At 48.7% G+C, this 13862-nt stretch overlaps 1 protein-coding gene and 1 long non-coding RNA gene across 4 annotated transcripts in view; both read right to left on the bottom strand.

Annotated features, from left to right (window-relative positions):
• LOC147258004 (uncharacterized) overlaps positions 1-8845 on the bottom strand; it is a 57539-nt gene extending 48694 nt beyond the window's left edge. The window contains exons 1-3 of one of the 3 annotated variants that reach the window (XR_015117660.1): positions 8755-8845; positions 7735-8049; positions 7580-7664 (exon numbers count right to left, since the gene is read on the bottom strand). The gene's annotated coding sequence lies outside the window, so the exon portion shown is untranslated. Of the gene's footprint in view, positions 1-1163; positions 1397-7579; positions 8050-8754 lie in introns of those variants that run through there. The other 2 variants (XR_015117659.1, XM_086212312.1) reach the window with 2 other exon arrangements.
• A 3804-nt stretch (positions 8846-12649) lies between these two features.
• Positions 12650-13647, bottom strand: LOC147258003 (uncharacterized). The gene is made up of 3 exons (XR_015117661.1): positions 13518-13647; positions 13133-13255; positions 12650-12696 (listed from the first exon to the last, which is right to left on the bottom strand). It is a non-coding gene; the product is annotated as an uncharacterized LOC147258003 (long non-coding RNA).
• Between the last annotated feature and the right edge of the window lie 215 nt (positions 13648-13862).

The following is a 13862-nucleotide window of genomic DNA, read 5'->3' as shown; positions in this document are numbered from 1 at the left end:
TCCTCCTCCTCCTCCAACCAATCCCTAATGTCCCGGGGGGGGCTTTGCTCTGACAGCCGTGTGGTCACAACCCTCCTCTAACCTGCAAGCTGCAAAACCAACCTGATGGATGGGAGGAAGGATCCTCACTGCTCAGTTTTAAAGGTGGAAAGTGAATGAAAGGAACGTTTGGATTGAAGCATCGTCACAAACATCCTCGTTTGAGAGGCCGCACATGCACACAAGTAATGAGCCGGTTTCACGTCTCCCTCTGCTCCTTCGCCCTGATCAGATGAAACGTCACTCCCGCCATCGTTCCTCTTTAATCTCGGCAGCAGCACCAGACAGACGCGGCCTGTCTGTCTCCTACCTGCCCATCGCGCAGGGAAAAATCTGATCGGGTTTGTAATCTTGACTGACAGTGAAGGAAAAACAGCGCTTGCTGTGACACCAGGGTCTGATCCCTTCATCACACACAGCTGAGAGAGCGCCCCCTGCAGACAGAGGCCAGACTTGACCAAAAAAACCCACTATATTTTACTTCAAGAGCAAAATCATTTTTAACCCTTTAGAGGAGAGCTTAGAGAGAGAGAGAGAGAGAGAGAGAGAGAGAGAGAGAGAGAGAGAGACACACACACACACATGGACCTGTTGACCTAAAGAAAATAGAAATTCATCATCCAGCTCCTCCAGGCTGACCTGCATGGTCGACATGTAATTGAAAAGCTTCTCTAATTTATTCACATGAACGTGTCCTCCTTTCTCTCTCTCTCTCTCTCTCTCAATAACTAACTCACAGCCCTAAAGAATCACATGACCCCCCCTCCCCACCCCCCCTTTCCCTACACATTCTATACATGCAGCAGATAATTAAACGACCATCCTCCTGATTAAAAGATCATGAGGAAGCATTCATTCTTCCGTTTTAGCAGGAATCATCCAGCCGTTGGTGCGTTTAAGAACCATCACGATTTTTTATATGCCTGGTTAAAAAATAAAAAAAAACTAAAAAAAAAAACCGTGTCAGCCATCAAAGTAATAAAAATGAAGGTTATTCATTCCTCTAAGAGGAACTGTCTTTTGTGTTTGTATGGACGGTTTTATCTTTTCCACTGGAGATTGAAAATTAATTAAGGAAACGAGAGAAAAGCAAACAGGACCGCGGGGAGGTGCTGCTCTCTTACCCTCTCCGTCATCAAAGAAGAGCGCGTCTCCAGTTGTCCAGGAAAAAAAACAAAAACAAAAAAACAAAGCTTGATAATCCGTTAATAAAAAAGCTCTACTTTCCCAATTCTTCTCCACTCTCTGGAACTCCGGAGTCCGGACCGGGTCTCCCCTGGAGAGCTTCGATATCCGTAAAGATTTCACCCTCAAACCCGCAGAGGAGCTGGCAGGAGCCCTCCTGTCCTCCGGCGGAGCGTCTTCCAGTCAGAAACCAGCAGGGCACCGGAGGACCGCGCGGCTCCGGCGGTGCGCCTCGGGGATCCACGTGTGGCTCCTCTCAGCCTCCTTCCTCCTGCTCTTTTACTGGACTCTTTAATTGACCGACGAGGGAAAATACGGACACTAGAAACCGGATCCAAGTTGGGTTCCCGGGAACAACCTGACCATCAGAGCCGAGTGACGCGCTGCGCCCCGGAGACTGGAGAGGTTGCGCGGCTACATGGCAGGTCTGCCAGGCAGCACCGGGGTATGGAACCTCTAGAACACATGCAGGAATGTCTGCCGGTGAGCCCCTGTGCTCCCCCCCCACCCCTCTCTCCGCCTTCAATTCATGCCGTCGTCCCCCCGCGGGGTTCTCCAAACGTCGTCATCTGGCGAGCTGGGCAGCCGTCTGCGCTGCTGCTCTCCACAAACTCCGGGAATTCCTCAGCTGAGGAGCGTTTGTTGGTTCAGTGGCAAAACGAAGAAGAACTCTTCCAGCAGTTCTCCACGGAGCAGACAGGAGAACCGAGGCACCGGAGACTCCACCTGCTCCCCATGGCCATGCTGGTCCCTGGAGTCTGGATGAGACGAGCTGATGAGAGGAAAGTTTCTGCTGTTTGGTGTTTCACACGCAGCCGCTGTAATCGCGGTGTGGTGGCAGGTTCGGTGTCTCCGGCACTGCGCGCTCACAGGTGGGAGGTAACGGAGGCTTCCTTACCAGGGGGTCGCAAATGAATAATTTAACGGGGGATGCGCGTGCGCGCAGGTGTGCCAGGGAGAGAGAGAGAGAGAGAGAGAGAGAGAGAGAGAGAGAGAGAGAGAGAGAGAGCGAATCAGACTCAGTGGTGGTTTGCAAAGTGTGTGTGTGTGTGTGTGTTTAAAAAAGAGAGAGGAGTGGGAGGTGATATCAACTGAGAGAGAGAAAACATGGTTCCAAGTCATGAAGCCCAGATGGAGGGCAGAAGCCGGACTGGTGGGCAGATCAGCACCGCGGACAGCGACCGGGTTCTTCCAGGGTTCTCCTCCACAGCTCAGCAGCTGACGCATCCAAGGCGAACCTCCACGTCCAGTTCTTTCTCCTTTCTGTTTTCTGTTCCGTGAATTATGGCAAAGAATCCGTTATTTTACTGGTGCATTTTGGTTTCTGATCTCTATTTTATTTTTCATCCCTTTTAGCTGCTTAGCTTGACTGAGAGGTGTCATGTAAATATAATTCTTAAAATATGTCCAGACCTTAAAGCTGCAGTGCAGCGTGTCTGCTGCCCTCTCCTGGCAGCCAGAGTTATTACACCCAACTGGACACACGTTTCCGTCATCGGCTCCACTGTGGTTTGCTAGGCTGTTACATTTCCAGCTGATGAACTGCCACAACCTCCAGGAAACGACGCCGTTTGGTCAGATAATATCGGTAGAGTCTGGAGGAGCTGCACGATTCAAGTATTCATCTGCATTCAAGTTAGCAGGACTAACCAGAGTAGCACCCAGCCCCCAGGAGAGCAACCCAACTTTGGATGGATGGATGGATGGATGGATGCATGGATGGAGGGATGGATGGATGGAGGGATGAATGGATGGATGCATGGATGGATGGATGCATGGATGGATGCATGGATGGATGGATGCATGGATGGATGGATGGATGGATGGAGGGATGAATGGATGGATGGATGGATGGATGCATGGATGGATGGATGGATGCATGGATGGATGCATGGATGGATGGATGGATGGATGAAGGGATGAATGGATGGATGGATGGATGGACGGATGGATGCATGGATGGATGGATGGAGGGATGCATGGATGGATGGATGGATGGAGGGATGGATGGATGCATGGATGGAGGGATGGATGGATGCATGGATGGATGGATGGATGGAGGGATGGATGGAGGGATGGATGGAGGGATGGATGGATGCATGGATGGATGGATGGATGCATGGATGGATGCATGGATGGATGGATGGAGGGATGGATGGATGCATGGATGGATGGATGGAGGGATGGATGGATGGATGCATGGATGGATGGATGGATGGATGGAGGGATGGATGCATGGATGGAGGGATGGATGCATGGATGGATGCATGGATGGAGGGATGGATGGATGGAGGGATGCATGGATGGATGGATGGATGCATGGATGGATGCATGGATGGATGGATGGATGGATGGATGGAGGGATGGATGGATGCATGGATGGATGGATGGATGGAGGGATGGATGGATGGATGGATGGAGGGATGGATGGAGGGATGGATGGATGGATGGAGGGATGGATGGATGGATGGAGGGATGGATGGATGGAGGGATGGATGGATGGATGGAGGGATGGATGGATGGAGGGATGGATGGATGGATGGAGGGATGGATGGATGGATGGAGGGATGGATGGATGCATGGATGGATGCATTAGCTCGCCTCTATTCTTATTGAATGTTGAATGTGCTGCACCAGCTTCCTCAGCCTGACTCTGCAGCTGACTGGGTCCAGTCCAACCTCCGGGACCGTCCCAGTGTGCTGCCGTCTCCTAGCTTCTCTCTTCACAGTAAATCTCTTCAGGATTTTGGGCGCCGTGCGTTTTTAGTTCCAGTATCCCAGCAGTTTCTCTTCAAACGCTGAGATTTTGTCTTTCAGAAGTATTTGTTCTGTGCGGTGACTACAGCTGCCAGATTCTTGACGTCTCAACAAACTCGGCAGCTTTTCACCTGCCTCGTTGCATTTTCAGCCGCTCAACAATGACGGGCAGTGAGTTATGAGCAAGCACAGGCAGCCGAAGCACACCGAGCAAAGTAAATGACATATCTGGGGACGGCGCCAGAAATCTGTCGTCCTACTGTTTCCCAGCAGAGGTGATGGGCGGGAGATCGACGATTCAATGCACATTTGTGTGGCGATTCTGTCACCGCACACGTGAACACAGACTTAGTCTTTCTGGTACCAGCGTGCCTACATGAAGGTGAGGTAGGTGGGTTAATGCGGCAGAAAACAGCCTGTCTTGCTTTGCTACATTGGCTTTGGTGGAAGAAAATGCATTTCGCGGTTTTTCCAGTCTCCTTATTAAAAGTCACGGGACCAAAAGGCTTTAAATCCCGTTGCCAGTCAACATGTGCACTTTGAGTGTCAGAGAGCGTGGAAAGCACGACAGTCTGCAATCCATCTGATACTTCTTATGTTGTTCAACTGCAGAAACACTTTGTTTCTCTCACACCAAATAAAATCAGATCGCTGTTGCAGGAGGTAGAACAAACAGTTTCCTGTCTGAAAAGTGTTCCCCCAACTATTTGGCCCCCAAGAAACAATCACGTGGCCTCCAGGTTGTGATGAACCTCCAGTCTGGGACGTCGGCTTCAAGCTCACTGCACTTTTTCCTGAGCTCAAGTTGTTGACATTTCTCTACATTTCAGATCGTTCCGGTGTTCATGGGTGCTTTCAAGCCAATGGCGCTAACGTGTGTTATGCGGGAACAATTCCTGAATTGTCCTCCTCCTGCAACACACCTAGAGAAACAGCATCAGAACCCTGTTCATTAAAGCTGTAGAGTTTCCCCCGGCTTGTGCTGTTGCAACACCCTCGTTGGCTGATTGTTATGTCAGCGGGACAGAAGTGTCACTCACCGGTGATTAGTTATGGCACAGGCACGAGCACTCACAAGCAAAAATAAGACAACATGTCAGACAGAATAATGTTATCAGGCTAGCTTTTGTCTCACCGCTGGGTTTTTCAGCAGAGGGACAAAAGCTCCTTCCTGAGCTCCCATGAGCGCTCCGCTCATTCTGCTCCTGCTCTCCTTGTAAGTTTGCCCTGCAAATGCATGTGAGCAGAATGTTTAGATTAAAGAAATCAATCAGGTCGTGTTTCAGCATATTGTGCAGCACGCCATATTTCAGTGGTCCTCCTCCTTCTTCCAGTCTCTGTGGTCCATCACCCGTACGCAGGAGGGCCTGACGTGAAGAGAGTCAAGGGGGCATTGAGCGGACAGCGAGAACGTGACCGAGGTGCTCAACGAGCACTCCCTCTGCCTCCTGGCTCACGATGCTCACCAGCGTCTTGGAGTCTGCTTGACCTTCCTTGTTCTCAGGTGAAATCTACTAGGATTTGATAAACTATGCTGTCACCTCAGCTTATTCTCTGTGTGGTACAGGGAGAGCGGTTGTGCCCGAGTGTGCATGCACTACTGTACTGGCATCAACTGCGACTGAATTGTTGCCTCGAGTTTGGTCTTCCGGAACGCTAAATTCAGTCTCCCTATGCATCTGTAGATACAGTCAGGATCTGGAACTATCATCTACTTTATTTTAGATAAAAGTGAGGGATCTAAAGGAATGTAAATGGAAGCTTCTTGATTACAAACGTCCTCCATCACACAACTTAACTAGTGAATTGGATGAAGTTCAAGCCGCAAGTCAAACCGTGACTGCATAAGAGAGGACAGTGATCAACGCACAGAGTTCATCAGTACCTCTCATGATGTCTATTCATAGCCAAACTAGAAAATCCTGCATCGCTGTTTTACACCGCTTTGATGTCACAGTTGGACAAACTTCCAAGTCTGTGAGTCCCAGCGGGTGTTTGTGCTAAAGTTGAAGGGTTTTCCTCAAGGCGTTCCCAAGGTATCGTGTTCACGAGACGCGAGTATGACCTTTGTTCTTGCACTACTAAAACCACTTCATCCGTGAGTCTCTGATCTTTTCCTAACCATGTGTGTGTGAGTGTGAGTGTGTGTGTGTGTGTGTGTGAGAGAGAGAGAGGGAGAGATTGTAAAGGAAAGCTAAAACAGTTCAAACTCCGCTGGACTATCAGACTGTTGCTGTGCACCAGAAACCTTCCGACCTGCTACGCGATCTTCACGTTCAATACGGCTGAGATTCAGCTGCACCAGCGTGTGTAACCGCACTCCTGCTGACTGCAACTGAGAAATGGAAAAAAGTCGTGCCAGGCAGAATTGTGGGAAATGATGAAATCCAGCTGAGATGTATGCAAGCTTCATGGAAAAAAAGAGCCTGATATTAATCAGGGTTAATACTTTTATCAAAGGATTTGGCATCTCTGGTCCATAAAGTCTGATTATGTATCTTTGCTACCATAAAAATGTAAATGACAGTCATTGATACTGATGTCCTATTCTTTTGTATCAGCTACATGTAACATTCCACTCATGAACACTCAAGTGCCCATCACTCACAAAAAGGCCCCGAGAGAGAGAGAGAGAGAAAGAGAGAGAGAGAGAGAGAGAGTCCTTATCAAAGAAAATGCTCATTGCTGTTTGTCCTCCATCTCCATCACCCTTTCAGCCTGCGACCATGCTGCTCCATCAGGCTGAGAGCTCAGCTCATCAAGGCTTTTACCAGGAAGGTCACTCCAAGACATTGCTGGAGGAAGTGTTTACTGAATGGCTGTCCAAGCATGCAGCTGGAGCACCCAGAGGGGTTTGTTCATGTCTATGAGCAGAAAATGAGGATTTCAGACCAACCCGAGAAACAGAGGGATAGACGGACAGACACTGAGTAGAACACATCCCAACAGCTGTCCCCGCTGGCAGATGTTGCTGCAGAGGCCAGGACACACAGCCTCAAGCCCTGCTTCTTGCCTCCAAGCACAGTCAGTTGCTAACGTACAAACACCCGACCAGGGAGGCGACACAGGGAACCAAAGTGGCGTCAACATATTTGACCGCTTCAGTACCTGAACATCATTAAGTTACTTTGAAAAGCAGCTTGTTGCGTGAGAAGATCACGAAGACGGAACTGAGAGCCGACTCTCACGTAGAGACAAAGGCTGAAGTCTCCATACAGACGGAGTTGAAGGAAAACATGGAAGACGTTGTGTTTGTTTCACTCAACAAACGGGAAGAAGTCTTCAAGCAGCCGCTCTGAGAAATGCTTCGCTTGACACAGCGCAAATGAGATTGGCTTCATTAGAAGTCCACCGTTGGAAAAAAACTATTTTATTTGTGTTGCGTTGACTGAAAATCAATGGCCTCCACAAGAACAATTAAACCTCCCAAACAAGCTTATCGGTGTTTTAAAGGTAACCTCTCACTCTCACACGGGACTAGAGGACTGAACCCAGCCTCGGTGCACACTAGTCCTGCTCAGCAAAGAGAATCAGGATCAATATTTAGTTTGAAATGTCTTTGTGTGTTACGGTTCAGGAATCGGAGAACAAAACGTACCTGAAGTTGCCTGACATCACGGCGCAGGAGAGCTGCAGTCGTCCTCCGGACTTCATCGTCCTCCAGTGAGAGGGAGGAAGCATGACTGGGAAAAAAAATGTAAAATGAGCTGGTTTGGTCGATCCGATGAACAAGCACTTATGAGTAGGAATTACCCAAGTCTTGGTACTGAGCGCAGGACTGAAGAGCTATCACAGTGTAATCAGAGTTTTAATTAATTAAACACTATAGAAAGTAGTTGAATTGATACTTATATTTATTATGATCTATGACTTTGACACGCTCCATCCCCTCTTCATCATCCCATCTTCCTTCCGATCATCGCAGCACTACAATCCTTCCAGGCTCCAGCGAGTTGATTCAGCGACAGTTCCTTTAAAGACCCACTGATTTACACAGACTGCTTCCATGTTACGGCATCAGAGCGAGGACGTGCACTGATGCAACGCGTACACAAAAGAACGGAGAAACTGAAACGAGAGAGAGCAAATTCCAACAAACTTTTGAGTCAAAAACATCTGAGCCCAGGGGGAAAAGAACACAACAACACCTCAAAGTGTCAGTGTAATCCTCATGTATGGAAATGGCTGTTGCGTGGTTTCATCATGCTTTTTCATACCTGAACACATTCATGCACGGATGCGTGCGTAAAGGACGCTAACGAGACACTGACATGTAACCAGCACTCCAATAAGGTGGTCGTTGGAGTGAGCAGCTGAGACGGAGGTTAGGACCAGGCCGAGTCCACTCTGTACCCCATTACTGAGTTGTACTCCGATTACACGGTTAAGAGGGGTATTTATACTTTTGCAGCAGGTACAACTGTCCAGGTGCTTTATGGTCAGGCTTCCAGCACGTCTGACAAACTGAGCTTGGCTTCAAGAGCAAGAAACACACCCATACATGGTACTCAGGCTACTCTGTAGCATGAATAATATATTCGACAAAAACCTCCTGCAACCACCCTCTTCAAAGTAGTTGCTTCTTTAGAAAAGGCTTGATAATCCTATTAATGTGTAAAACGTTGCCATTGTTACACAACTTCCCCCGTGCTCAAGCTTCACCTGCGTGTAGCTGAGGCTAACGCTAGCATTCAGCATCAGCAGGCGCTAGCAAACAAATCAATGATTTGAGGTTTCTGTTTGTGTCAGAACTTTAGAGGGACACATGCTCACTTTAATCACAACCAGTCGAAACAAGCATCCTCCAGAAAACACACTCAATCTCCAAGTATTTGTAGCCATCAAGTATTTGGTCTGTTTCTACCTGTATATCACCTGCTGGCAGACTTCCTGTGGTCCAGCTGTCTAACAGGAAATGAGGGCGTTCCAAGTCTTGAATAGAGGAGGGGGGCCCAGGATGTACCATAGTAAGCCAGGGGGGAGGGTGTTTCTTTGAGTGTGGCAGAAACACGGCCTCAGGGGCCCTGTTGTCTAAGTTCATGACGTTTCTGCGTTCAGACAAATTGATGGCGTATCACAAATGTGGTTTGATGGACGCTGGCTAATGCTACAAAGGGAGACCCTCCTCGTGAGGCTTGGTCGTCACTTCTGTCATTTTCGACACGTATTTTCTCAGTTTTTTTGGTTTTGTGCTCAGTTTGAACTTTGCTGTTTTTTCTTCTTCTTCTACGATGTATTTGTGAAACGGCTCGTTAAGATGTCCGACTGCGTGCCTCCAGCTCCGGCTCCTCCAGGTGCGTATGCAGGAAAACTAACGCCATATCAGAAAAAACAAACCCTGATACTTTACAATGTTGTAGTCGTTCTTTGTCCTAACGGGTAGCATGTTGCTTTAAACATGTCATGAGTGTGTAGCTGATAGGAGCTCATTTAAACCACACGGCAAACTACACTTCATTTTTTTGTGTTTTGGGAATTCACTTCCATCCCAAACCATTCAATAGGCCCCGCCCCTCCGTGGCAGCGCTACCCTCCTGATTGGGTTGATAACAGAGGTCAGACAATCTACAGATTCTGTATTTATGGCCAAATGGAACTCAAAAATTCTTTTTTCTCTTGGTTGATTATTTCCAGGGCTGCACGGTGGTGCAGTGGTCAGCACTGTGGCCTCACAGCAAGAAGGTTCCGGGTTCAAGTCCCGGCTCGGGCACAGGATCTTTCTGTGTGAGTCTCCATGTTCTCCCTGTTCCTGCTGGGTTCTCTCTGGTACTCCAGCTTCCTCCACAGTCCAAAGACATCAATTGGGGACGAGGCTGATTGATTCTCTAAATTGACCGTAGGTGTGACTGTGAGTGTGAATGGTTGTCTGTCTCTGTATGTTGGCCCTGCGATGGACTGGCGACCTGTCCAGGGTGAACCCCGCCTCTCGCCTATAGATGCTGGGATAGGCTCCACCCCCCCTGCGACCCTTGATGTGTAGGAATAAGCGGAAGATGACAATGGAAGGATTATTTCCAATTTGTCAGTTGCCTTGTTTTTTGTGTAAAGTTTTTGGTTTCGTCAAACGGAGACCCTGTCAGAACCAGCAGGCTGAGGAGGCCACAGGTCCCGAAGGCACTGGTTCCATGATCAGAGGCAGGTTTAGCACAACCTCTGAGGGCTGGCCAAGTCGCTGTTTGCACTGCGCTCGCCAACGTATGTACGTACATCTGCCCACCAGTCTCTCTCGCTCCCTCTCCCTCCCTCCTTCTCTCTCTCTCTCCTCTATCAAATCTTCTCTTCTGTTTAATAACACAGTGACTGTTGAGCTGATAATTAAATGTGAGACTCATGCTGCTCCAACGTCTTCCATGTGTGTGCGTCTGTCTTGCTGTCCGTCCATCTGTCCGTCTACCCTTTCCACTGGAGTCCGGCAGCTCTGCGGTGCGGCGGGGAAGCTTTTACTGCAGATGGGACGGCACACGGGGGGCCTACAATGTCCTGCTACATGAGAAAGGGGAGATGTCGGTTCGCTGTTGTGTGTTCCATTCCATAAATAATAATCACTTTACATTTTTAAATGATTTACAACATGGACAGAAAAGGGCTGCGATTGACAGAGAAGACAAATGTTGCATTTTAAGAGGCTGGTCTTGTTGCTTTGCAAATGGTAGCCATCCATCCATCCACTTTCTACCTCTTCTCCTGTTGAGGGTGGTGGGGGTGGAGCCTATCCCAGCAGCCTTCCCCCTGGACAGGTCACCAGTCCATGGCAGGGCCAACACATAGAGACAGACAACCATTGGCTCTCCCAGTCACACCTACGGTCAATTTAGAGTCTGGATTAACCTGGTCCCTCTTGATGTCTTTGGACTGTGGAGAAAGCTGGAGTACCAGAGAGAACCCAGCAGGAACAGGAGAACATGGAGACTCGCCCAGAAAGACCCCGTGCTCCAGCCGGGGCTCAAACCCGGAACTTTCTTGCTGTGAGGCAACAGCGAGGACCACTGCACCTCCGTGCTGCCCTTAAAATATGTCCAGACCTTAAATCTGCAGTGCAGTGTGTCTGCTGCCCTCTCCTGGCAGCCAGAGTTATTACATCCAACTGGACACACGTTTCTGTCATCGGCTCCACTGTGGTTTGCCAGGTTGTCACATTTCCAGCCGGGGCTCCACCCACAACCTTCTAGCTGGGGGGCCACAGTGCTGGCCACTGCTCCACCGTGCCACCCCAGTGTTAGTCATGTAAAGTATAATGAGAAAACTCATCTTTGTACAGGTTCAGACATGTAAACATTGATGGGTCTGGAGGCCCATGAACACGTGAAGGAAAATCCTTTGAGAAATGTCTCCACTTCCTGATTGTCTTGTTTCCATACGGATGTTTGACATTGGGTTTCTCACATTAAACACAGCGAATGCTCCCAGAGGTTGATAGGAATGTCCATCTATTACACCTCCATGTATGGAATATCTGCGTGGAGCACTTCAGAGGGAGCAGCAGAGGGAGCGATAGCCTGCTATTCGGCTAACTTGTAGCTTGTTAGCTTGTTTTGACCAGCGCACTATCCACAGTCTATCTGACAGTTCCAGCAAAACACTGGGCTGAAGATAAATAGACGCTTTGCAAACCCATCGGAGGTCATGGAGGTTTTCATATGATATTAATTTACTTCCAAACGTGTCAACATATTTGCAGGCCCTGAACATCAGCGTTTACCTCCATGTGCTGTTGTAAACTTACCTGGTGGCCGTTGGAGGATCGTTTTCATGCTCGCCCTGAAGAGACTTTGTGAGCATCTCAAAAATGGATGAGATGTGAGCCCAAAGATAGTGATGTTTGTGTGTTTACAGAGATTTCTGTCTGTGATTTGTGCCTGGTGGGAGAGTTAAACATCTGTTCTAGCAAGAGCTGTGATCAGCAAGCGCTTCGGTGCTTAAGAGCCCGTTTGTGGCTGTTTATGATGATGTGATAATGTATAACAGAGGCTGATAATCATTTATCTGGTGGAAAGAATTAGGCAGCAGCCCTCTGTGTATTTATAACCTGTGAATTTCCCGCTGCTCAGACGGTAAAGCGATCACGAGCGCGTTCGTTTTGTAGCAGGACGTCTGTTCTCGGCCAGTGGCAGCCGGGGGCCGGGGGTTTTACGCCTGTGAGTTGTCCGTCCATCCCATTCCTCTTAACGGGATCGTGGCGAATGTCTTCAAATTTGGCACAAGCGTCCACTGGGAGCCTGTCGGTGGTCAGGGTCGCTGTGACAGGGTGACATCATGGAGAGATAAAACCACAATGGTGCATTTCCAGTTCTGGACGTATGAAAGGCTTGAAAAAAGAATGTTTTTGAGAAAAACATTTTTGCTGTAACAGCCAATACCTCTGAAAAATGAGAGCATGTTTCGTTGAGGTCAGGTATTTTACATGGAGAGATCAGGATTAAAGTCTTCGAGATGTATGGATCCTGGTCTGGAACGGTGAGCTGGAAATGCGAACATTGGTGGGTGGGATGAAAACTTATGATTCAGTTTTGATGATAAGATATTACTGCTCCCTACCCTCAGAGCCTCCTTGGTGGAGGTGTGAGCTCTCCAAGGGCCTTCCAGTTATTGGTGTGTTCGGAAGAGTGAGGATGGATGGATGGATGGATGGATGGATGGAAGGCTTGTCATCATGTTCCTCCCCTTTCATTTATTTTTCCTCTGTTGGCTCTATCGCACCCTCAACTCACTGTGGAACTTCAATGGACATTTAAGCAAAATTTTTCCAACAAAGAGAACAAATCCTGCCAAGTGCAGACTCATCAACACCTACACACCTGGCCTACCTGGACTCATGCGTGCACAAGCCACACACACACACACACACACACACACACGCACACGCACACGCACTGGGTCAAATGGTGCTTTGCAGTAAAGCTGGTGAGCCAAGTGGTGAGAATGCTCTGCACTCAGCAGCACTGCATTTTACTGACTGCCAGTCAACAGCTCAGCACTTCTCTCTCTCTCTCTCTCTCTCGTGTGTGTGTGTTCATTTCATTGAACATCTGTCATGGTAAACATTATATACGATATGAGTGAGCTGACAGCTCAACATCTGTGTGCATGTATTATTCATTATGCCACATGTGCAGTTTTATGGCACACGTGAGAAGCTGCATGAAGTTTGTACCTATCGTTCATTTCCTCAACAGTTTGGAGGTGATAGGCCAGCTCTGGCAGACCGTTCCCTCCTCTGTTGCTGTCCTCTTTCACTTCCGCACCCTCCACCTTCAGTCACATCCGGGCCAACGGTCTGGTGAGATAAAAAGAACACTTACAAGTTCAAAGCCTTTGTTTTTTGGTCACCGCACGACTGCCATCTCCTGGATGCTATCCTGTTAGCGACCTGCCTAGCGAGGAGCTGATTGTCGTGTACACATGCTGGTGTTCACTGACCCCAAGCCTCCTGGAGGTCATCCAGCTTTCCAGGCTGATAACATGATGTTTTCCTTTCTACCCTTACGACCTGTAGGTCGCCTATCGATCGCCAATTAGAGTATTTTGATGGCAGCTACCTTGAACATGGGATCATCGACAGGAGCTTCCTCACGCAGCTTTAAAGTTGATTCTCATGCTGACGCGGGCCGGCCCGTCTCTCGTCTCCGCTCAACGCTGTCGCTCAAAGGCAAATCTGTCACCTTGATCCAAAAAACGACTCCAGAATAGAGATGGAATCCTTTCTGAAATGAGATTCACACCACTTCTCTCCCTCTCTCACTTGTTTTCAAGAACTCAAATAAACTAAACTTTTGCAGCCTGCCCCCCCCCCCCCCCCCCAAGCTCACAGTTCTTCTAATCTACTCTAACCTTTTACTCTCTTTCTGCCAGCTTCCTCGCTCTCGCCGGTCTCTCGCTTCTAT

Source organism: Aulostomus chinensis, chromosome 8, assembly GCF_037954235.1.
Source record: "Aulostomus chinensis isolate RoL2024-O1b breed Wild chromosome 8, RoL_Achi_v1.0, whole genome shotgun sequence".
NCBI lineage: Eukaryota > Metazoa > Chordata > Actinopteri > Syngnathiformes > Aulostomidae > Aulostomus > Aulostomus chinensis.
Note: the sequence above shows the minus strand (reverse complement) of the source record. Positions and strands in the feature narration are given on the sequence as shown.